The 26,131-nt window shown below is 41.3% G+C and overlaps 1 protein-coding gene across 2 annotated transcripts in view; it reads left to right on the top strand.

Moving 5' to 3' along the window:
- The first annotated feature begins 3,211 nt into the window (after nucleotides 1-3,211).
- large1 (LARGE xylosyl- and glucuronyltransferase 1) overlaps nucleotides 3,212-26,131 on the top strand; it is a 118,231-nt gene continuing 95,311 nt past the window's right edge. For both annotated transcript variants that reach the window (XM_031869872.1, XM_031869871.1), the window contains exon 1: nucleotides 3,212-3,806. The gene's annotated coding sequence lies outside the window, so the exon portion shown is untranslated. The remainder of the gene's footprint in view (nucleotides 3,807-26,131) is intronic.

Here is a 26,131-nt window from a genome sequence, read left to right as displayed (position 1 = left end):
TTCTGCCGGCGGTGTGTACACAAAAAGGGTGGAGGAACGGGGCATAGGAGTTATCCGTTCTCGCACTACAGGATCCAAAACTCAAAATAAAACACAGTCTGTTCGACTAGCGAATGTTACATGTGACCTGATAGGATTTGATGAGGCAAGCGCTTCCTTGTGGATCTTCTAGTACCAGGACGATGTCCGGAGGGAAGAGGCCTTGTGGATCTTCTTGTCCCCTGGACGAGTCCAGAGTGAAGAGGCCTTGTGGACCTTCTGACACCAGCGTGTGTCCGGAGTGAAGAGAGCGATTCTAGCTGTGCTGGGGCTTATAAACCAGGTAGCACAACCAGTGGGGGGCCCTTTCTTGGCCAATGAGGGGCCAGTATCAGGTTTTGGCTGGAGCTGGGGGGTGTGGTCATCCGGCATGAGGTTTCTTGCAGGCCCCAGGTCAGGCGTTTTGGTGAAAGGAAGGAACATGGCTGCTCCTTTGTTTGAAAAACACGTGTGAAGGTCTCAGCCAGCCAGGAGAGCAGGGTCAGATCCCAACAACTGAATGCAAGCAAAACTACAGAGCAAAATCACACTCTTTCTGATTGAACCAATCTATGAACTGTCTAAAACAATGGATATCCGCGGCCCCAAAAGAAATTGCTGCGCGCGCAAACATGCCACGCGCCTTGGGGCTAAGCCCCCCCTGTCTTTGAATCCTAGAAACGCCCCTGGGTGATATCATTAGTTAAAAACAGTGGCGTGTCTCTGAAAGCACTTAAAAACTGTTGTGCGGTGCTCGTGGTGATAAAACGAGAGCAGCGAACAGGGACAGGTGGGGGAGTGTCTCTGCCATCAGTAACCGCTTCAAAGATGACAGGCTTGTGGTCCGAGAACGTTGCTTCACAAATTTCACTGATGTTTACAGAAATACCAAAAGATAAAACAAGGTCCAATATATGACCATGTTCATAAGTGGGACCAGAGACTAGCTGCTCAAGATTAAAAGAGTCAATCAGGTTTAAAAAGTCATTCACCATTGGCTTAAAAGAACAACATACATGAATATTAAAATCACCAAAAAACTAAATACTATCATATTTTGGGAAGATTTCAGCTAATAATTCAGAAAACTCCAGGATAAAAACACCATTGGGTTTAGGAGGCCGATAGACAAGTGCACATAAAGTTCTGGTGGACTGTGGAAACTCAAAGAGTTGAAGCTCAAAGCTAGAGAATGGATCCATTTTAACCTGGCGGCAACAGAGACAGCTCCTAAAGACTGTGGCAAGCCCACCACCTCTACCAGTCAGCCTGGGAGAGTTAATGTATCCACAGTCAGTAGGGACAAGCTCTGAGAAGGCACTGGGTTCGTCTTTAAGCCAGGTTTCTGTCAGACACAGAACATCCAACTCGTGGGAATTAAGAAAGTCATTTAAAATGAATGTCTTGTTGGTCAGTGATCTGACATTAGCTAAGGCCATTTTAATCTTCAAGCAGTTTCCAGCCACTTTGGAGGCACGGCTGAATGAACGGAGGTTGGTCAAGTTCACTCCACTGTGATGACGAAGGGACCGGGGTGGTGGCCTCACTGATGTAGCCGTCTGTATGGGAAACTCAGGTGCTGCAGATGGCGGATCGCTGCCATCGATGGCGGATTTACATGCAGCCATTAAGACTTTGATTTCAGCAAGCTGTGCTTAACATGGTTGAGCTACCTTAGAAGCTTGTACTTCTGCGAAGGTGTTATCTCTATGCAATTGCACAACATTGTAACCCTCGTGGTTACCTGTCTCATCTTTAAAGCATGAGCCATCCACAAACAAGGTGAGATCTGCGGTGATTGGCTGGTTGTACAAATCATCACGTGCTGAAAGTGTCTGTTGCTTGGACACAGTCATGTGGGGTCCCATCCACCGGCAGCACCAGCCTGGTTGCAGGGTTCATCGTGCTGCATCGGCGGATAGTGAGGTCAGGTGCCGTAAGTATAATTTCATACTGGGTGGCCCATAGTCAAAACTGAAGCCTTTTGAAATGCAAAGGAAGAGAGAGGGGATGTGGGGGGTCTAGAAGAGCCAGGAGGTTACGTCCTTAACTTGGTACAACTGTCCATTTATGTATAATTTGTCCACTGATATTATTGCTTTTTGCCTTCTTTCTGATGTGTTTTCGAATTGGAAATAGTTCTTTACGTCCTTGCATGATTTCTTTTGGAGACAGGTCGTTGAGTCCATAGTTACTTTGAGTTGCCTGCCTCTTCTTAACCTCTTCTTTTTGTCTGTTGTATTCAAAGAGGTTTATGTGGGGCGTGGTGTCAAATTGGTGAAGATGCTGTTTACATGCGACTCATGTTATGATATTGGAAAAGATTTTTTCTAAATGTGTCTTGAAATTACTAAAGATTTTTACTAAATGCTTTGCAAGTTATTGAATTATTTAACATGTTTTCTAAATGTGGCTTATGTTGTCATATTGGTGAAGACATTTTCTACATGTTGCCGGTGCTGTTGATTTAATTTCTGTTTTCTAAACGTGGCGTGTGTCGTCAAATTTGTAAAGATGCTTTTTACATACTCATGTTATGAAATTGGTGAAGGTCTTTTCTAAATGTGGAGCATCATTAGATTGGTGAAGACGTTTTCAGTTTAATTCAGTTGATATTAGGCACTGGTTACAGAAAATGAACCGAACAAAGTTGTCACTCAGCTGGCGATAGGAATGTGCTTTCCTGCGCTGTGACAAGAGTGTTAGGATGAAGCATTAAGTTGTTCCATTTTCTCATTACCTCTGGCTCTCTGCATTTCGTAATGTTCGCTTTAGTCGTTAAAACCTCATCTCAGTGAGTGTGCTACTTGCCATAAGCTGATTTAGTTTATATGCAAGTTAGCCCGCTACAATGGTCGCAATGGCAAAGGTACATATCAAAATGTCCACGACTGACCATCCTGCTACGTTGATTTGAACATGGGAGAAGTTTGCCTTCAGGTCTTTTTGCCAGAAAAGAGTTAATTTGAACCTGAATCATGATCATTTTTAAACCTAACTAAGTAGGTTTGTTGAATAAAGCTAAGGAGGTTTTTGGCAAAAAGGAGGCAAACTTGTCCCATGTGCACTTGATTTGAATGGGAATGTCCGTCCAACTCCTTATCTACGGTATTTCTATTTCCACCAGTCCTGGTCAAGTCCAGACTCCAGTCCGCTATGATCCAGTCCTTGTTGTTCTCCGTCCCCTCTCTGAATGCAGCGCTGTGATTGGACGATGGATGCTTGTCAGGAAGAAAGCTGCTGTGTTGAGGCCGAAAACTCAGACACAAGCAGGACGATACTGGACTGCCTCAGTGGAAGGGATATATATTTGACTAGACACCAAGAAGGAATTTGGGCTAACTGAGCTTCAGCAGAGCCCCGACCGGGTCTCCGTGCTCCTGCTGTCGAGGCCGCCGCGTTCCGTTTCTCCTCCCCGACAGTGTGTCGCTGCCTGCCGCAGGTTACAGTAATCCAGACCCGCTGCTGTTCATGGATTGCGAGGAGAGCGAAGCTGCTGTGTGGCGAAGCAGACACCGCAAATCTGTCTGAGATTGTTGAAGGAAAGATAACGACTCAGATGTTGCTGCTGACGGACGAGGCTACCAGCTGAGGATAAACATCCCGATAAAGATCCAACTACATGGAACCAGTCAGCGGCGGACCACCGTCTCGTTTAGCGCCAGCAGAACTGATATGAATGACCTATAGACGCCAGTCTCTGTTTGAAGCAGCACCGTTGTCTTCATTACCAGGGCAGTATTTAATGAAGGCATTCTAAAAGCAGCAGTTTAAAGCCTCTGCATCAGGTGAGTGAATCCGCAGTTATTCACGTCTGACCAGCAGACCCTCATTCGGCTTTAAACCGCGACATTTGTAGCACGAAATGTGTGATTTTCACTTGTTATTATAACCTTTAAGATACCTTGTGTTTGACTTCGATGAAAGCCTCTCTATTTGTTTCTTTATTTCTAGAGTTCAGGCAGCGATACAGCAGTAACGTTAGGCTCAACCCGGGTAACGCGGTCCTTTAATCCCCCCAAACCCCAAATGTAGGAGGGGGGGCAGCACATGGGTTCACAACCCGAGTTCGAGTTTAGAAACCGTGCGACTCGTTGTCTTCAGGAAATCTGAAAAACTCGTCCTCCTTTGTCTTTTATAAGTATGCTAATTGGTGTCCCTGTCTGGTCCTTGCGCGTGCTGTTCCTGAGCTCGCGGGCGCATCAACAGCCGTACGTTACACGGAGCGCGTCGGAAGGCAACAGTTGCGCACAGAAACGCAGTGAACAGCGGGAATGGCACCGTGTGGCAGCATTGCTAACCCCGCTTTAATTTGAAGTTAAGATATATGTATACACCCTAAGCAGTAAGCTATATCAAACTACATTTATATAAAACATTCATATTGTTACTGTCCATAGTTATTGTATGTTATGGTTTCTTTATGTTTTCCTTTTGACTGGACCACTCCAGTATGAAAATGACTTGATTTCAACTACACAGAGGAACAATGACCATTGCTTTTCTTTTGAGTTAACTGGTTTTGTATTTCACTGCTGTCCCAATGAAAAGCCTGTATTTCTGAACGTCCACTTCCTGTGAGCAAAGAGGAGCCCTGTTTCAGCTTTGTGACCTATGTATTCATACTGTCCAATGGGTTGTAAAATACTTCATGTAAGGCAGTGAGGAAGAAACATTTCTCAGGCCAGAAAGGAACATTTAATGGAAATCGCAACATTTCAAGATGAAGTATGATTTTCACTGGTTGGGTTGATCTAAGATCCAGTGGTTCCTGACCCGGAGTGGACTGGTCTTACAACTGAGGCAGAAAGACACACTTGAGTGTTACAAACTTCATCAAAGGGCAGCAACTAATGGTGATTCACCAGTCATGAATTATTCAATTAAGCCTTTAGCCTCAAAATGTCACACACAATGCCAGATATAAACCACAAGGTCCCAGAGTAGGGCTGCTACCAATGGCTACTTTTGTTATTGATGATATTTTGTCAATTCATTGATTAATCATTTTGGTCTATGACATGTCAGGAAATATTGACAATACCACCACAATGTGCGAGAGCTCAAGGTGATGTCTTGAGATTGTTTGATCTGACCATTTTAAATCCAAAGATCCTCAGTTTACATGATTACAAAAGAGACGAGCAGAGAATCACTGATCAGTGTGTGCGTTGATGTTCTTAGCTGCAGCACTATCGCTGACATCAAACGTGTATTCTTTGAACTACAATTAAAGCCATCTATTGCTGCTGTCAGATGGAATAACTCAAATGTTTTTAGGAACTAAGAAACAGCCTTGGTGACATTCTACTTTGAAGGCCTTCGACTTCATTCTCAGTTTGTACACCAGAGTCGCATCACATTTCAAGCAACGCATCACAGAAAGCAAGCTCTGACCTGGTACTTGATGTTATCTTGATTGGAAAAGGTCTCTAGAACATGCATGTGTTGGATGCATGTTGAGCAACTTCACCTCACCTCAGAGAATTCAGCATTTATATACAGACTCCACCTATGAGTCAATAAGAAGACAGTCAATGTCTCCATGTGTCCCTGGAGACATCGTGCGTCAGTATTGTGTCTGTCCGTCTTCCTTAATGAGCGTGGAGGCTGACTCTCAGGGGATCTGTGGTGGCATTAAACAGCCACATTCAGGTGGTGCACTCATCACCATGTAGTTACTGGAGATATTGTGGAAGTTAATGCCTCCACTGTAGATACGGCCACACTCCCAAACCACCGTATGAGTGATGAAGCTGATGGAACATTTGATCTCTACAGACAGCCAGGCGAGATCCACGAGTCACTTGTTTGATATCTTAGATGTAGGCACTGGCTTTTTTTAGTCTTTGGACTAAAATTGGAAGAAATAATAGAACAAACTTCAGACTGTTTGTTGTCCTTCACACTGTGTGCTGATCCAGTAGAGAAAAGTTGCTAAACAAGCCCTTTCCTGGAGTTATTTTGGACTGTGTGATAGCATGTCCCTCACTGGATGTATTGCACCTTACAGAGCCTTGGAGTCATTTCATTTAAACAGCGGCAAACACAGAATACAACCATGCATTCTGATCATCTAGCTGTACTGATCGGCATCCTGACTTATGTTAGAATGATTTTACTAATTGAGGCTGAACACTGTCGCAGCCTCACAGCAAGAGGGACCAGGGTTCGATTCCCGCGCTGCACGGCCCTTCTGTGTGGAGTGTGTGTTCTCCCCGTGTCAGTGTGGGTTCCCTGAGGGTTCTCCGGCTTCCTCCCACAGTCCAAAGAGGTTGATTGACTAGTTTAGTTTAGTTTAGTTTTTATTTGTTCGAGAGGGACAATGTACATTGATGAACACTTTAAATTAAAATGTAAATGCACCCAATTACAGCCGCAAGGCTGATTTCCATTGTCTGTCCCCCTGCCAGAATGTACAGGCTGAGTGTCCTAAAGGAAAAGGTCATGCTAAAATGCAATAGTAATAAACTAAAATCAATTACAGTCTGTAGCTGACAATACACAATAGTTCGATAATAAAAAGTTAACAATGGATAAAAAAGGAATCGCGCATATATATATATATATATATATATAAGAAACTAGAAAAAATATCACAGTGTAAGGAAGACATTTCATATTCATCGTATTGCACCCAGATATATTGCACATAAGGGCATTAATTAATTTGCACATTTAAGGTTTCATTCATTCATTCATATAACATTAGTACATCACATATCCATGACACTAATACTGCTAACCCAGGTTAAACTATCTATGTGCACAAGTTTGGGTGGACCACAGCCATCCCTTCATGTGCTTTTTAAAAGTGGTGAAGTTTGGGCACTCCCTAACGGAGGATGGTAAAGTGTTCCAGAGGGTGCTGCCTTTGACAGACAGAACCGTCTGACCAAAGGTGGTGCGCCTGTCTGGGATGACACAGTCGCCTCTGTCGGAGGCTCTGGTGACTCTAGTCGCAGGGCCGCAGACAGGTCTCTGTTTGATGTACTCGTTCAGCGGAGGAGGTGCCAGACCATTTAGGACTTTGTAAATGATGCTGGCTTCTTTAAGGCTGATAAGGACTACTGTGAATGTGAGCGTGAATGGTTGTCTGTCTCTAGGTGTCAGCCCTGTGATAGTCTGGCAACCTGTCCAGGTGAACGTTGCCTTCACCCAACGTCAGCTGGGATCAGCTGAACAGGATAAGCGGTTAAAGATAATGGATGGATCGAGGGAAAGCATTGAATTTAGCCATAACTTCAGTTTCAGACAGATTGATACATGCTGATTCGCACTGATGCTATTTACAAAAACACTGGATTAGCATGAAGCAATCAATGCATTTTGTCCATATCCACACACCAAACTAGAGCTAGTCTTCACCTTGCAACGTTATACACACCACATATGTTTATTTATGCAAACTCATCAATCAACAGAGAATGGATAAATACAATAGTAATTGTACTGCATTTACTCAAAGGTCAGAAAAAATGTATTTGTATAATTATCATGTTTCCAAGCAAGAGGCAAAATCCCCCAACAGAAAATGAATCTGCAACTGTGTTGATAATCCATTGAATCTTCAGGCCAAAGGGTCAAACGTTCCCTGGTTCCCTCTTCTTCAGTCACTGATTCATTTCATATGTGGCACTAAACTGAATATCTTTGAGTTATGGACTGACAACGTGACACAAATAATAAGCACTCCCACTTCAGAGCTGAGAGAGACGCAGGCAGGGTGTTCTCTTCATTGTTCACACAACTACTGACTGAGTGTCTGAATATGTGCAACGGTATTCCCATCGTGGGCCCTCTCTGTGACAGCGGGCTTTTTGCCCCGCCTTAAAGTGTGCCGTTTTGGAACAGGTATAAACACTTTTGGCTTCCAACTATTTAAATGACACACTGTACAACCATTCAATCAGATTTCTTGCTTTCATAGGAAGAGTTGCTTGACACCTTTTCTGACCTCTTGAGGCCTGCTGAGACCCTGGTAATGCTCATCTAGGTATTTCTGTGGTCCCAGGAATTTGGACTTGTCATGTAGATTTCTCGTCCTGTCTTGTGTTTTCAACATGAGGCCTACAGGTGGCATTACATTAATAAACCTAGAGCTGAGGTTTTGGTATGTTCCCTTTGTGGGTCAGCATAAGAAAGGAAGTACAATACCTTGATTTATTTAAAGAGGGGTATCATCACAAGGGCTGGGTTGCAATGGTCATTTAGGTATATAATACCTTGATATACAAGGTATTATACAAGGTACACATGAATACACATTGATCATTTCTTAACATGTCATGAAATTGATTGTCAACAGAAATGATGTTGTTTGAGTCCGATGAGGCAGATGATGTTGGGTCCGTAGGGCCCTTGGCCCCCCCCACTTTACGCCCATGTCCTGCATTGCCAAGGAGAGTAGGTGAAGAAAACCAACGCTCTGATGCTCTCAGTACTACTGTGTGAAAATGGCCAAAGCCGGGTTAAAGGTCAATCCACGCATTCACATAAGATTGTTGATATAAGAGCAGCGTAAGTTGAGTTTAAAACAGATTTTTTTTATGTATCGATAGTAGTTGCAGACATATTGATACACTATCATTTCAAAACGGTTTGCGATAGTAAGCTGTATCTATACTGTTGCACAGCCCTACTTTCTAATCTTTTTTTGTATCAAATTTGGTTCTGCTTCCAACATTTGCAACTTACTAAAGTTATGTATTCTCTAATAGCCAGACCACAGCGCTGTGGCTTCACACTGTCCTTGTGGTACAGCGGAATAAACGCTCTGGCTTGTTTGTATTTCTTTAAACCGATCAGTATCGTGTTGGGTGGCAGGAATACACCCACAAGGTAAAACCCAACAAGTTCACAGTACTCAAAATGAGTGGAAACTGAATGTTTAAGTAATGATAATATTTTTAACATTAAGTTAAAAATGATATTTATTATAATTATATTAACTTGCACTGACCAGTTTCTTAGCTCAATGAATTCACTTGTGCACAACTTAAAGCCTTGGGGAAGTCTACTCAACAGAGTTTGTGCCGACTCAACAGAATTACACCTCATCAACTCAAAATGAACACGATGTCACTTTTTCACTTAGTAATGCTCACAAATATGAATACAACTCCATGGTCACAATCCGTTTTTGTTAATTACAGTTGTGTGAAAAAGTGTTTGCCCCCTTCCTGATTTCTTATTTTTTTGCATGTCTGTCACACTTAAATGTTTCAGATCATCAAACAAATTTAAATATTGGACAAAGATAACACAAGTAAACACAAAATGCAGTTTTTAAATGAAGGTTTTTATTATTAAGGGGGAAAAAAAATCCAAACCTACATGGCCCTGTGTGAAAAAGTGATTGCCCCCTAAACCTAATAACTGGTTGGGCCACCCTTAGCAGCAACAACTGCAATCAAGCGTTTGCGATAACTGGCAATGAGTCTTTTACAGCGCTGTAGAGGAATTTTGGCCCACTCATCTTTGCAGAATAGTTGTAATTCAGCCACATTGGAGGGTTTTCGAGCATGAACCGCCTTTTTAAAGGTCATGCCACAGCATCTCAATTGGATTCAGGTCGGGACTTTGACTTGGCCACTCCAAAGTCTTCATTTTGTTTTTCTTAAGCCATTCAGAGGTGGACTTGCTGGTGTGTTTTGGATCATTGTCCTGCTGCAGAACCCAAGTGCGCTTCAGCTTGAGGTCACGAACAGATGGCCGGACATTCTCCTCCAGGATTTTTTGGTAGACAGCAGAATTCATGGTTCCATTTACCACAGCAAGTCTTCCAGGTCCTGAAGCAGCAAAACAGCCCCAGACCATCACACTACCACCACCATATTTTACTGTTGGTATGATGTTCCTTTTCTGAAATGCCGTGTTACTTTTACGCCAGATGTAATGGGACATACACCTTCCAAAAAGTTCAACTTTTGTCTCGTCAGTCCACAGAGTATTTTCCCAAAAGTCTTGGGGATCATCGAGATCTTTTCTGGCAAAACTGAGACGAGCCTTTATGTTCTTTTTGCTCAGCAGTGGTTTTCGTCTTGGAACTCTGCCATGCAGGCCATTTTTGCCCAGTCTCTTTCTTATGGTGGAGTCATGAACACTGACCTTAATTGAGGCAAGTGAGGCCTGCAGTTCTTTGGATGTTGTTCTGGGGTCTTTTGTGACCTCTTGGATGAGTCGTTGCTGCGCTCTTGGGGTAATTTTGGTCGGCCGGCCACTCCTGGGTTCACCACTGTTCCATGTTTTCGCCATTTGTGGATAATGGCTCTCACTGTGGTTCGCTGGAGTCCCAAAGCTTTAGAAATGGCTTTGTAACCTTTTCCAGACTGATAGATCTCAATTACTTTGTTTCTCATTTGTTCCTGAATTTCTTTGGATCGCAGCATGATGTCTAGCTTTTGAGGATCTTTTGATCTACCTCACTTTGTCAGGCAGGTCCTATTTTAAGTGATTTCTTGATTGAGAACAGGTGTGGCAGTAATCAGGCCTGGGTGTGGCCAGAGAAATTGAACTCAGCTTTCCAAAGATGTGATAAACCACAGTTAATTTATGTTTTAACAGGGGGGGCAATCACTTTTTCACACAGGGCCATGTAGGTTTGGATTTTCTTTCCCCCTTAATAATAAAAACCTTCATTTAAAAACTGCATTTTGTGTTTACTTGTGTTATCTTTGTCTAATATTTAAATTTGTTTGATGATCTGAAACATTTAAGTGTGACAAACATGCAAAAAAATAAGAAATCAGGAAGGGGGCAAACACTTTTTCACACAACTGTAAGTAATACAACAGCAGGCCCTTTCAAAGGCATTAAGAGTCATAATCGGAGCAAAACAAAATATACAGTTTGTATCTACATTTTAGAGAAACAACATAAAATGTCACTGAAAGTGAATTTCTTCTGGAAAGCATTTTTTAGGCATAATGCCAAACATGACCTCATTCAGATTCCTCAATGAGAGTTCTTTGTCTTAAAAGGCATAGTGGTGATGTTTAGAAGTGAGATCGTATCACGTACTTCTACATATCGGTGTGTTACCTCCAGAAGTTAGGAGAAACGGACAAGAGTACCAGCACAGGAGCAAAGCTATGTACTGCTGTGAACGGGGCAGCAGCTAAACATATTTTACTCTACACTTTGACAGATATAGATTTCCTCTGTTTTAGGTGATCCACAGCAGTACATCTCTGTAACTTTGTAGGAAACACATGGATAAACCGTTCTAAGGTGCTTTAAGTGGATCTATGGACGCTGGGTAACCACTGGCATTCATTGCAACACACACTTGATGATGAAACAGTTTTCACATTCCTTCAAACTTTTACAGTGTAACTTTGTCAAAAAAATAACTTAATTAGTAACTGTTAGTAGTTGTAATTAGTAACAACTACATCTGACACTTGTAAACGATATGGCTGAATATACTGTAGTTACTTTAACTGTCACACAAGCAGTGTTACTGAGCTTGACAGAAGCTTATATGTGGATGCACTATTGATGCAATGTGCATTCAAACTTCTAGCTTTGTTCACTCTCTGAACAAGTCATTAGTCAGATTCAGTAGGCACGGTTCTGGTGGTCGGCTCTCGTGAAGACGCATCAGTATCTTCTGAATAAAGGCGCATGTGTGAATGACTTTCTTTTTTGGATGGTCTATAGACAAGGCTAAAAACAGCCAGGCGGGGGAAATGACTCACAACAGTTTCATCCTCAGCTCCAACAGAAATCGGGGCTGAAGTGGGCCGCTCCACTAGCGTTGTCATGACCACAGGGAGGAGAGTCACAGCACTATCAGCACTATCTGGCTCATCTTCCCGCTGCAGAATACAAATATTACAATTATGAGAATAATTCCAGATGCAAGGTTGCAAGTCATATACTGTATGCTCATTTGTGCTCTCCACACTCTTAAAGGGATAGTATAGAACAGGGGAATTCAATTATAATTCAACGAGGTCCAGTTAGAGAGAATGTCCTCATCAAAGGTCTGGAACATCACAATAATGTTGAACTTGTGCAATGATTTAGTTCCATATATGTTGTAGCCAACAGTAATATCAACATCTGTATGTAGTCAACAACTAAAGAAAGTTATGTTGAATAATATCTCAACAATATTTATTGTCAGTTTTCAAATTTAACTGGATGAATTATAAATACATAATCTAATAATTTCGTATGGTTTCAAGTAAAATAAAGGATGCATTTAAGAATAAATTACATAACAAAAAGCTTTTGAATAATGTTTACCTTGAAATGAAGTACTTCATTTTAGAAAAATAACTAACTGAATTGTCTTTGCCCTGCAGCTTAAATTCAGTTCATTCAGGTGAAGTGATGTCAACCAAAAAATATTCTATCTTCTAACAAGATAAATCAGTAGATTTTTTTCACTTAAAGACAAAGTCCATCCTCCTTTCTTTGTTAACAAAGAGTTTAATGACGCGGTTGTACAGAACATCGGTGCGGTTCAGTTCCAGTCAGAGGTCTTCCTGTGAACATGTTCATTGAGTTGTAGATCCACTCGGGTCTCAGCTAAAGTTTTCCAAAGCGCCGTAGATTGTAAGTGTTCTGTCGGGCTATGGTGTCGTGTTGCTGCCTTGGTTAGCCACCTCAGGTTAGCGTAGGGTAGCTCCAAACAGCTCCAAACACCAAGATGCTCAGTCGCAAATAAAAACGCATTCCCAGCCATAACATGTGCAACGCTTCTCTGAGGCTGTCAGCCAGGAATATCGTTCGTAGTTGCTGGACTGAAAGTGGCGCACAAATCCTTTTCCTGGCTGGGTCAAGGCTGATGTCCAGCTTTTCTTGAATTGTCCTTCTCCAGAAATCCTTTTCTTCTCCTTCAGCCATTGAGTGTTTTAAAAAAACAAAGCTACATCAAGCTAAACGCTAAAAATGTCATGTCAATGTCATAACTTCTTACATATCTTTCAACTTGAACTCTTATTACTACTTCTAAGTTCTGCTAGCTAGCTTCATAACAGTCACGCTAGCCCACTGATAAATCACGCCACACGTTGATGCTGACGTACTTGGCTAGGCCAGCTAGAAGGCTCTGGCACGTCAAAGAATATGCCGAACATATAACAAAGAATTAGAATACATGTAGTGTAATTATGAAAAATTATTAAATTATAAAATAGCTGTAACTTTGTGATTCTGTTTAGGCCAGCAGAGAAGGCTTTGCTGACCCTGACGGCCCACCACTGCCTCCCAGTAATTGCATGTGGGTTTGATGCTCAGACTAAACATCAATAGTGAACCTCCACACGACTGCCAATTTCTATTATATCGTAATCTATTTGAATCTGTAAAATGTTGGAGGACATATTCAAGTTTCCCGTACAATATCTTATGTTAATGTTGTAGTGATTGATATTGACATTTCTGTTACTGCACTGAGAACTTACATTGCAGGTCTTGAAGGATGCAGTCTTCCTCGCGCAGACACACTGGGAGGGCACGAAAGGCCAGAGTGCATGTTGTGCACTATTTTATTTATCATCGTTCCTAGAATAAAAAATAATAATCATTATACAAATATTTGTCCAGCCCATCAGGCACCAAAGAGTCTAGTAGTTCTAAAGACAATTCATCCATGCAGCTGCACTGATCTAAAAGCCAAGTCAAAGTTACACAAATGGAAGCTTACTGTGACCCTCAACATAAACATCTAAGGGATTTGGAACACACTGCAGGGGTTCAACCCCACACTAATTCATAAGCCCAGCAAAGTTTTACTATTTTAACTTCACAAATGTATTAAGATGTTTCTATTTTCTTTAACACAGGCTGGGTTTGGGATTACCACACGCTGGGACTAAATTGACTCCCCACCGAGCCTAAGCATAGGAGAATTATGTATTTTTTAAGATGTTTTTAAACTAAAATGTGTAAGCAAACTCCTTAAAGGAATATCTGAGTGCATAGGTTATGTGCTTAACGTTATAGTGAGTGAGAGAGAGGGTGATAGCCTCACTCACAGCCGCTCCTGCAAGAAGTGATTTAACAAACAATTTTAAATTCTATCCAACAAAAAGTCACAATCAAATGCTGATTTTTTTATTTTTTTTTTATTTATTTATTTTTTTTAAATATAATGTTTTACTATTTATGTGGAACACCCATACAATAGCTGCTTTCTGCTGATTCAGCTGATTTGGAACACACTGAAATGCATTTGGCAGCACACTCTATAGTCCTACATGTGTACACAACCAATGAACACAATGTATGATTAGTTTACTAAATAATAGCCATGTAAAACCACAGTGCACTGATGCAATAAGGGCAAGGTTTAATGTCGTGAGCGATTCCGTTATAATTGCTCTCCAAAATACACCTGGTTGCCAGTATATTAGGTACACCTAGCTGAAACTAATATGCGATATGCAATAAATACTATATTCATGAAGGTTATCATTTTTCAATTTATTTTGTATAGCCCAAAATCACAAATTTGCCTCAGAGGGCTTTACAATCTGTACACATGCAACATCCTCTGACCTTCGACCCTCACGTCAGAACAGGAAGAACTCCCCAAAAACCTTTAACGGAGAGAAAAGAGGAAGAGACCTTAGAGAGAGCACCAGAGGAGGATCCTCTATCAGGATGGAGTGTGATAGATGTCATGTGTACAGAATGAACAACATAACAGAGTTACAACATATTTAATGCATATGATATAAATGATTAATATGAGAGTAGTAAGCAGAATAATGATGCAAAAATTAGGACTACTAATAATCAGGGTTCGTACGGTCATGGAAAACCTGGAAAAGTCATGGAATTTTAAAATGGTTATTTCCAGGCCTGGAAAAGTCATGGAAAAAAATAAAATCCCAAAAGTTTTGGAAAAGTCATGGAAATTTGTTATATTCATATTTTCATGTCGTTCATTTACGGTGAGTTGCCAGCCAGCATTTCTCAGATTGGAGTGAGACGAGGAGAAAAGGTGATGTCGTGATCTTCACAATAAAACATCTTTGATGTGTCGAGTCTTGGCCAATCAGCGTTCAGATGTCTACAGCGTCTTTCCCTCCGTTACAGTTTAAGTTCCGTTATGTTCCGTTACCGTTCATACTTGCTGGGTTAAGTTTACGTCCACTGCATGCGGAACTTTGTCGACTGTTGACGTTCATCATTATCGCGATTCAGTTCACGCGGTCACTCGTTAACGTTAAACTGGAACACCGCCGCATCTGGTTGCAGGTTGTTTGTTTTAACTCAAAGTAGAATGAGGATGATTTCATGGTCAGAATAACTTTCATGACCACGAAACATGAGGCCCAGATACTGATGAGATGATGAGGTCAAAGAGCTTCAGGGAGAGGAGGCTGGTTGTGTAGCGCAGCTGGACGCAGGGCCGAGCTGTGAGTGGAGCTGGGCCTGGATAAAGGTGGAGCTGGGTCTGGATAAAGGTGGAGCTGGGTCTGGATAAAGGTGGAGCTGGGCCTGGATAAAGGTGGAGCTGGGCCTGGATAAAGGTAGAGGTCTAAACAGACGTGAGTACAGCTTCCTGCTGTCACAGTGTTTTAAATGCATTGATAAGGCAGGGTATGCTAAATGCAGCCTCTGCTCCATGAGATGAACTACAGCAACAAGGGCTCACATGTCCTCTCATCACACTGTTCACACTGTTTACTGTGATGACCACAGCCAGTGTACTAACAGTCCCAACAGTCCCACGTTGCTCTCAAGAACCCTGAAGTAATTGGTGTGTTAAGGTGCCTGTACCTTCATTTCAGCAGGTTGCTAATGCAGAGGTGTGTATAGACTACAGCTATTATTTTACTCTTGATAAGGTACCTTAGCCAGAGTAGATTATCATTTTCATTTAAATAATTGAACTGGATTGAATGCATATTAATTGCAAATAGAAGTTAGGCCACAATTCCAACAGCACGGTAACAGTGGGAGTTAATATTAAGCCATACAGTAACAGGGTTCAATGAAAACTTTGCACTACAAAAGGGAAAGCAACGTGTGCACTAGCTGGATGCTACTACCTACTAAAGCTCTTATTGATGTGTCACTGTTATGAATGCCTGTCAACCAGAGTATATTTATAAATGTTTATTCTTTTAATCAAACTATTGTCTCTCATTCGTTTGTGTCATTTAAGGTTTACTGTATGCTTTGGAATTCTCATTGTTAGTTTAAATACTACATTTTCTCACTTTTTCATGTATACACTGAGATTTCACAAAATGTTTGGTCATGGAAATTTGGTTTAAAGTCATGGAAATCCATTGGTCAAAATGTGTATGAACCCTGAATAATAACAGCAGCAGTGAATATAGTAGAATAATAATGATAATAAAAGAAGTTATTGTATCGGTAATAGTAATAGATAATAGTCATTTTCAGCTGTTATTTAAAAGAGGTGTTGATTCAACTTCATGGTAATTTTGGACCTAATCGTTTGTGGTGCTGTTGAACAGTATTGAAACTGTATTGCAAAATGGGACTGCAATCTGCATTTCGTTGTGCAACCCTGTTGCACAATGACAATAAAAAAACAACAGCTTTGTATTATACAGAAAGGTGTCTGTACTTATCAATAGATGACCTCATCTATGAGGTGGACAAAATAAAATGTCTATTAGTAAAAATTCTTATTGCAGTGGAATCAACACCTCTCTGAAAGAGTTTAAGAATAGTATAACCTTATTAACCATTATAATGTTAGTACAGGACTGTTTTGGACTACATTAGTTCTGGCTTGGTGTACCTATTTGAACTGGCAGCTAATTGTAGATGTGTGACACACTTTTGAATGCAACGCATCAAAAACTTGCTGTTTCATGACCACGGTGAAAAAATGTTCCTTAAATTAATAAAAGGCAGTAGCCAATTCAAATGGCTGGGGAACCCTTGGGTACATGGCTAATAAAATGAAATGTAAAACCACAAAGAGTATTTCAGAAGACATCTCAACGAGATTTCTTTGAAGCTCACTTTTCTCCTACGAATACGAGGCGAGGGATCGTCAGCCACATTCGCCAGCTAAATTCAGTTAAGCTAACTTTAGCCTTATTGTGCCTACGCCTGACAAAAGATAACTGAAGTCTCATAAACTTCACTCACCAACCCAGAGCGCTTGTTATAAGCAGCAGAACCACAAACAAAATTCTTTCCACTGACAACGGATTGTTAACGGGTTATAGCTACCGGCATAACGTTAGCGTTACATTACTTTTATTCAAGCTAACAAAATCACACTAAACTGCCCTCACATACAGCTTTGGTCACGGTCATCCAAGTCCACGATTGTTAGAATGCAATTTAAAGAACGCAAAACACATATTTATCTGATAATCTGGGTTCTCTCTGTTTTTCGTAAATTAATTGGGAGTTTTGCTACGTTACTTACCAATTAGTTTTGTTTAGCAGAGGATAGTGTTGATGATTTTAATGTAAAGTGTCTTGAGTATTCTGAAAAGCCCTCTATAAATAAAATGTATTATTCTTATTATAGCCATCTTGAATTTCCGGGGAACATCAAGACCGACCCTGAACGTCGATGACGTCATGACGTTCATTAAAACCGCATTAGTCGGTCAGAAAACGTAGTAGTTTAATGTTGGGTAAGTGATTAAATGGTTTTGAGTACTGTACCCATGTTAGTAGTGCTGTTTGGGCTGTTGGACAGTCAGTCAGACTCCTCTTTGTTCTGCTCAAATCAGTCTCTAAAAACTATTTTCTTCTCAAACAATAATTATATGTAAAGTTTTGCTGGATATTCATATTCAAAACATCCAGCAAAACTTTACATATACTTACATATGCATATACGTCTTTTTTTCAACTGCATCAGTGATGCAGCCTGTGAGAGCCCTGAGAACACATTAGAACAGGGGTCTTCAACATTTTTCAGGCCAAGGACCCCCAAACTGATAGAGAGATGGAGCAGGGACCCCCGACTATATATATATTGTATAAAATTGTGTTTTATATTAAACTGGGCCTAGTGCCATGTATAAACATACGTCGTTATTGTGCATTCAATACTAAGCTATTCAAATAATACACAGGTTCATATACTCATGTCTTTATTTTAAACATGTGCAAGGTACAGTGAGTAGGGAGGCCGTGCCACTGCCATTTATAAACATACCTTGTCAACTGATACCAATGCCAATATCAACATTGTCTGTCAATTGCATGATAATCATCATACAAGCTCATTTTAAACATGAATGTGGACATGAAAATGAGTGATTGCCTATTAGTGCCACTGCCATGCATAAACATACCTGTTATCTTGTATACAATACTGAACTATTACAATAATGGACACATTCATGTTTGGAAAACATATATATATATATATATATAAAAAAAATAAATTGTCTAATCATCCAAACATTTCGCGGACCCCCTGTAGTACCTCCGCGGACCCCCTGTTGAAGACCTCTGCACTAGAATATTGAGTCTACTACATGTGAACTCTATATCACTCTAATCTGTTATAATCCCATTTCAGTGCCTCCTGGTCAGATTTGAGTGACCCCATGAGCACGGCTTCTTTGTGGTTGCCGAGCGCTCGGTCAGCCACAGTGTTGCTCACACTGGACTTCGGTAGAGGAAGTTCACTTCACTAGTGTTCGGCACTAAGCAGAAACAGGCCACATGCCTCGCTGCTCTGTCCTCCTTTTCCATCAGCCTCCTGTCCTTTACAGTTAGGTCAGGATCATGGCACGAGATTGGGCTTGTGAAAGGGTGTAGCCTGTTTTGCTGTGTTCTCTGAGTACAATGATGCAGCTGAGAAATAGGAGGCTGAAGATTCAGCAGGCAGCATGCAGAAGGCTCCTCTGCTAATAAGTAGAACCCTCCACAGCCCTACTGGATGTCATTACTTTTTATCTTCCAGCTGTTCACCAGCAGTGCCACTGCTCCCTTCTGCCAATTATGGTACAAGCAATGTGCCTCTGTCCTCCTGCTCCCATCACGTCTTAATAAGGCATTATGGAACATTTACTGAATGGACACCTATGTGAGGGTGACGGTATTCATTATTTCATATTTGAGAAGTGCTTTGTGCTCCATTTCATTTCTACTCAAACAAAACATTTGTGGTGGGAATCTTTTGATTCAGATTCTTGGTTTAATGATTAAATTCAGAAGCCAAAACTAATTTTGCATTTCATTGGACCCTGAAAATAGTCTCCCTGTTTCTATCCATTAAATCAAGAATACAATTTTTTTTTCGGACCGAACAAGAAAAGACAGAAATGTGTGTATGTCACTTTTTTTATTTAAAACAGTGAACGTTAACGGTTAGTTCTGCCTTGCCTCTCTGCTACACAGTTGTGATCTAAAAAGCTGTACAAGTGCAGGACTTCGTGTATGTTATCCTGTATGATTCAGAATCATACAGGATAGGAATGGAGATTCTTATGTGTCCCTACCTCTACTACAAATATGAAATCACTCATTTGCCTTGAGTCGGTTGTTTGTCCAGGCTGAAATGTTGAAATGTCTTCTGTGTGATCGTCTCTCGTAGATGCTCAGCGAGCAGTGAGACTGCTCAGTACCAAGGGAAATGAACGTCATCATGTTATGTTTAAGGAGACAAATGGACACATTAAGTAAACTCCCAGGTGGTTCAGTGTTGTCTGCTGGATTTAACTGATAAAGACAGACATTTTAATAGCAATGAGTGGTGATGAATGTGATTAAAAGCAGTGTAGTTTGAATGCAAATGTGTGAAGTGAGGCCTGTAAGGCAGCTAGACGCACCTGGGCCCGAGAGTAAGCAGGCCACATGGTGGGTAAACAAATGAGATCATTTTGAATTTGGACAGAAGGGTAATGGAGAGCTGCACCGCAGTCCAACAGCTACAGCCAGTTAACATGGCTAACCCTGAACACTGGCCAAGGTTCATGTCCCACGGTGCTCTGCGTGGGCTTATTACATCTAACATGCATGTTAGCGTTGTTTTGAATGGGGGCTGGCGGGTATAATACACGGTACCAGCTGAGGGGCAACTCATTTCCCTCTCTTTAAAAATTGGCATGTTTTAATATAACAGCACAGTTAGAGGCTGGAATAACAGATGGACTCTCCATACAGGGAATGCATTGTGTGAAAGTCCCATGCAACCCCAGCAATAAGATCTGTTTACCCGAGTAATTTACTATTTAATGTACATTCTGTGCTATGGACATGAAAAACCCACATGGTCTGTCCTGAGTGATGTTTCAAGATGTTATCTTGTTCTTGGTCCCTCACATGGCATGTGACCTTGACAGCCTAAAGAATGAATCATGAAAACTGATCATTGGATACATTTCCGCATGAATTTGATGTGTCATTGAAAGCTCTACAGATTTGTATGTTCACAACACTTGGATTGGGCTGTGAGTGCCGGATCACTATTAAACTGTATAGTGAGTTTTTCCTGATGGCTTCAGAGTACTAATGCAGTAATTAGCTCAGTCTGCCACTGAACTAAGGTTTACTGCCACTGTCAGTAAACCTTAACATGTATTCATCTCCAACTGTCATTCATTGAGTAAACAAAATGTTTCAGTGGATTACTCACTGATTACAGATGTAATTGGTTACTCATTATTTATATATACTCAAATTAGATTTTTAAGACCTTGTGTTTCTAAATTGGCCTTCTTTGTAAAATCCTCAGATCTGTCAATAGTGCTTCTGTCAGTTTCACTTTTTGTGATGGTCATGTCTAAAAAGCTCTGAATGCGCATGCCTATAGTTAAGGTTAACAGGACCAGGCGCCGCGAACACCTCCGCGCATGAAGCACAGGCTGTGATTAGGTCACCCCGGAGGATCTCCTTGGAGCCAAGGACATGGTTAAGATACCAGCTAGGATCTGCCATGGATAGGTCTGGGCCTCATCACAGAGGGAGGGGAAGTTCAAGGTGGCTGTGTCTGTAAAACTAAAATAGAGCGTTGGGTCTCAAACTTGGCAGATGGGTTCAATCTGATCAGGTTTTAAAGATAGTTATGGCCCAGGTTCAGGTCTCAGTTTTAAGGCCACCTAGAATTTTAATGCAGGTGTCAAGGAAGACAGGATATTGACCCTCAATGTCTCAGTTTGTGTCCAAAGTCTGACTTAATTCCCAAGTCTGCAGCTCTGAGGGTCTGAAGTCTGTTTTTAAATGGATTGTTTTTGGCATCCAGCATGAAAAGAAGAGGCCTTTGTATAAATACAAAAAAATGGCTTCTATCTTTCAACGATCATGTCGTGCTGTGAGCTTCACAAACAAAAATCTATTCACCCCCATTGTATAGGTTTGATGGCAGAAGTCTCAGAGACAGAGATCTTAAAATCACCAAATAAATCCAAACTACCTGCTTCGCCCTGCACTGCAATAAAATGTACAAAGCTTGTGATGTTCTATTTAGTCTAGAGACACTCAGAGGTTCAGCTGTGCTATTTTTGATATTGTGGTACATTGTGTTGTTGGACAGGGATTGGATTACATTGTATTATACATTTGTCCTATGTTCCGAGACTAAATAACAGAGGAAAAGGGAGGAGGGTCATGATCATTAATGTTTGAATTGAACAAAGGTTGTTTGGCCTGGTCTTTATATTTGTTTTTAACATTTGTTCCAAACCACAAAGCTCCAGTATATCTCCAGGGAACAGACAAACCAGCGGGATCTGTGTCTTGATCAAACGGTTCCTCTTAAGCAGAGGATGCAGGGGAGAGGCTCTACAAACAGACATGGACAAATCCATCTGTGTGTGCTGATGTTTCTTAGCATAGCCAGATGTTGTCTGACAGAGGAGATCAAGAATACTAGTGGTACTTATTTCTTCAAATTTCCCCATGAATCCAAAAAACATTTGTAGTCGAAAAGACGATTTCACTGCTTTCATTTGAATGTCTAATACAAGGTTGCCAACTTTGGTTACCTGGCTGGAGTGAGATCTTGATGAAAACATATGACAGTTACATTGTCAGATAGAGTAAAGTAGTGCATATGTTTGAGAAGAAAGTTCCTACAAAGGTTTAAAAATATCTTATCATTGTTATTCTTTCTTAAATCGTTTTTAAATGTCAGTGTTGAGTCCTCTTTGTTCTTTGCAAACCACTTGGTGAAGTTGAGTTGCCGTCTCATCGCATTTTTAAAGGTGCTTAGTATGAAATTCAGTACATATTCAGCCATGGTGTTTTACCCTGTTAAAGAGGTAGTTGTGGGTTATGAACTGATGTGTTACAAAGTTCATCTGTGAGAAGGGTACGCAGGTAATAGGGTCGTCTCTGGATGCAGAGGAATTGTCCAGGCCGCTGGGCCGTCCACGGCCATTCTAAATAAAGGCGGTATATGAAATTTAATATCGTATGTGAAATTATGTCCAGTATACCATAACGTCATACCGGCCAGCACTACCCAGAAGTACTTTTTATTTTAGCTAATTGAAAAAAACTTATTTTTCTTACTTTTTAACTTGGGGGGGGAAAAAGCATCTCACCAAAGGACATATTTATATAAACATTGAACAAAAAGTTCGGAAATTAGTGTTTGGTAGATTATTTCTCTGTTGTGACAATGCTTCTTGGCAATGAATGTTATACCGTTGGAAAGCCTGTTTATTCACCTTTCAAACGGTGCCCCATTTGTAAGGAACTTGCATTTGTGGGATGAGCAGCACAGCTGAGTATGTGGGTTGGATGATTGAAGTCTATCAGTAACAAGGAAGAAACAAGACATATTGGCAATTTTACAATTTATTCATTTAACAAACAGGAGCCTCAGTAGCATGTGGAAGAACCATACACAGCCACAACAGCCTGGCTCCTCCTCCTCATGCTGGTCACCAGCCTGCTCACACACTGCTGTGGGATGGCATTCCACTCCTCAAGCAGGATTTGTGGCAAGTCAGCCAACGTGGTTGTGTTGTTGTTCTGCAACCAGTGGCAATCCCATTTCTCCACAGTCTGGGACCGAACTCCATCCTCTAAGATGAAGACGCTCGCCCCCACAGAGCGGTTTATCAGACTACCTCCAGAATGTGGGAGTAGAGAGGATGGAATGGCCTGCCAGCAGTCCTGACCTCAACCCAAGTAAACATTTGTGGGACCAGCTGTTCGTGCTAGAGTGACCAACACAACCACATTGGCTGACTTGCTACAAATCCTGCTTGAGGAGTGGAATGCCATCCCAAGAATAGAGAAGGCAGAGAAGATTTGGCTAATTTTTCATGGGCGCAACCCACATACTCAGCTCTGCTGCTCATCCCAGAAATGCATGATCCTTACAAATCGGCCACCGTTTAAAAGGTAAATAAACAGGCTTTCCAACGGTATACAATTTATTTCCAAGAAGCATTGTTACAACAGAGAAATAATCTACCAAACACTAATTTCTGAACTTTTTGTTCGATGTTTATATTTTTTCAACCTTTAATTTATTTTTCCTTCATATCCATCATTACTATGAATATTATTTCACACTGCTCTCTTTCACAGTAATGGAGTTTAGTGCAGGGCATTTTATTAGGGCCCGAGCAACCGACAACGTCGGGCCTGCGAAGGCCCTATTGATATTGTACCCGTTTAGGTAAACGTACGCATGGTTGGAGGACTTGCCATGCATGAAAACTCACCAAATTTTGGGGACTTGTCAGGCCTGGTGAATATAGCCATCTGAAAAAGAATGCATCTTTCTGTGTTAAGAAATGGCTCTCTAGCGCCCCCTACAAGTCGGACCGGCGACGCCCCTCGGCCAGTCTGTCCGATTTGACTTGAAATTTGACACACATGTCCACTTGAGCTAGAGCTACAAAAAAGCCAATCAGACCCCTAAGCTCCGCCTACTTTTACGATTTTCCGCCATATTGAATTTAGTGTAAAACACATTTCTGCGAACTCCTCCTACATGCTTAGTCCCATTACTACCGAATTTGCTGTGGATCATTACTGGATCTACGTCTTCAAAAGTTATCAAAAGCTTTTTGATATCTGTTTTCGTTTACAAGATATGTACCAATAAACTTCTTAGGGGCGTGGCTTAATATCAATACATATAACTTCTCGACCGTTTGTCCTAAACTTACCAGATTTTCAGCATATGTGCACATTGCATCCTCTAATATACCCTGAGATTTATTTTGCATTCAACAACTAGGGGGCGCTACAGTAAACCCTCGAAGTTGTGCTTTTTGTCACTTTTTGCAGATTTCAGCCTTCGCACTTTAACGAACTCCTAGAGATTTTAAGCGATCAACTTCTACTTTGGTCAGGATGCTCTTAAGACCTTTGTGATTAAAAGTTATCAAAATCGAGAGTTTTCATCAAAGAACCTTGACGTGGCGTGGCGGCCATTTTGCCTTATTGTTTATGAAAAAAGAAGTTGTTATAACTCCAAGGTACATTATCCAATCCACACAAAACTTCTTATGCATGATGCTACTTCAAGCCTAAACATACTTCAATTGAAAAAATGTAATAACTCATAGCACCGCCTACTGGCTAAAGGAAATGTCATATTTTATACTTTTATTTATTCCTCCTAGCCAGGTGATCTGATGAGTCTCAAATTTGGTAAGGATAGCCTTAAGACATTGATGATAAATCCCCAAGAATATTGTGTGTTTTCGTTGAACGTTGTTGCCGTGGCGACGCATCGTTCGCCATGAAAAAGGAAGCTGATGGTTTAGTGGGTTAAGATGCTCAAAAACTCATGGAACTTTGTACATGTGCCATAGGTCATAGGAAGACATAGTGTATATGGGTTTTTGGCTTGACCGTTTTAAATTGCCTCGATAGCGCCCCCTACAAGATTTCAAAAGAGCAGCCCCAGCGCTGCGTTTGAGCTACATGTATGAAACTTGACAGGCAGATGTATCCTATGGAGACTTAAATATAAGTCTCTTGGGACTGTGCTCTAAGCCCTACCGGAAGTTGGCCATTTTGATGTTTGTGTAATTTTTCCATCGATTTTGGCCTATTTCTAGTCGCTATACTTTAACAAACTCCTCTTAGGGAATTTGTCTGATCCTCTTCAAATTTGGTCAGTAGAATGTCAAGACCATTATGATTTAAAAGTTATCAAAAGCTTTACGTTTAACGGAATGGCTTAGCCGTAGCGGGTGGCTACTTTATGTGATTCCCCATGAAAAAAGCTGATGTAACTCAGCTGGACTTGTTCCAAACGGTCCCAAACTTCACATGCTTGATAAAACTCATGGCCTGAGGATGTCTACAAGCTAATTTCCCCTAATACTCACAGCACCACCTGCTGGCCAAAGGAAATCTGCGTTTTTACACTTGATATAGAGCTACATAATGCACGTGTTCTGTAGCGCCAGGGAGCGGCTACAGGAAGCATCAGACTATTTGCAAAGCATCATTTCCAGCATCAGGCGGTCCACGCGGGATTAAAAACGTCGCGACGGTCGCGGACGTTCTCGGACGCGCAGGCCGGAGTCCCGCTGGCACCCCCGACGCGCTGCAGATTGCGAGGGCCCGTTCATCGCTGCTCGCAGCTTTAATTTGATTTAAAATGCCCTTAATCCAAAGTGGTTTTATTTCACATTTTCCCACTTTAATTTGACCATATAAACAAGCAGGGCCAGTTTTGTGATTGGCTGTCCTCTCATTCAGGTTGAAGCAACAGCCAATGGGTTGTTTATGGACAGGCTAGTTGCACGGTGTGAGTGCGGCTGGGGGCCTCTGTTGCATGTCATTCACTACAGTGTAGCAGGTCACGTCGGATGGAAACCTCACAAAGACTAAACATTCATTGCCAACTTGAAGTAACTGACTGTGCTGCAAACACTCTTTTCTCCAGTACTGTAAATAAGTCTTTCTATCACTCAACACATTCATTCTACTGTTGGAGAGAGGACAGGAATGTCTGCTTTGTGAAGATGGTGATAAGTATTATTGGTCTTGAGCAGTGTGGTGATCGTGGTCCTGTTGCTCTGGCTGCGTGTCATTCAGTAATATTTGTGAATAAATGTTTAGCAGTATGAATAATGAAAACGGCTGGGCAATAGCAAGCTTTTTAACAGACATTTTAGTGACAAACAATGTCTCGTGATTTAAGACAATTAACATTGAAGTGTCAATCAAGGGGTCTTGGACCCCCCAGAGTCCCCTGTGTTTCGCACACTGG

This window comes from Anarrhichthys ocellatus, unplaced genomic scaffold, assembly GCF_004355925.1.
Source record: "Anarrhichthys ocellatus isolate YVR2014 unplaced genomic scaffold, GSC_Weel_1.0 scaffold49, whole genome shotgun sequence".
Lineage (NCBI taxonomy): Eukaryota > Metazoa > Chordata > Actinopteri > Perciformes > Anarhichadidae > Anarrhichthys > Anarrhichthys ocellatus.
The sequence above is the reverse complement of the archived record's forward strand: the minus strand, read 5'-3'. Positions and strand labels throughout refer to the sequence as shown.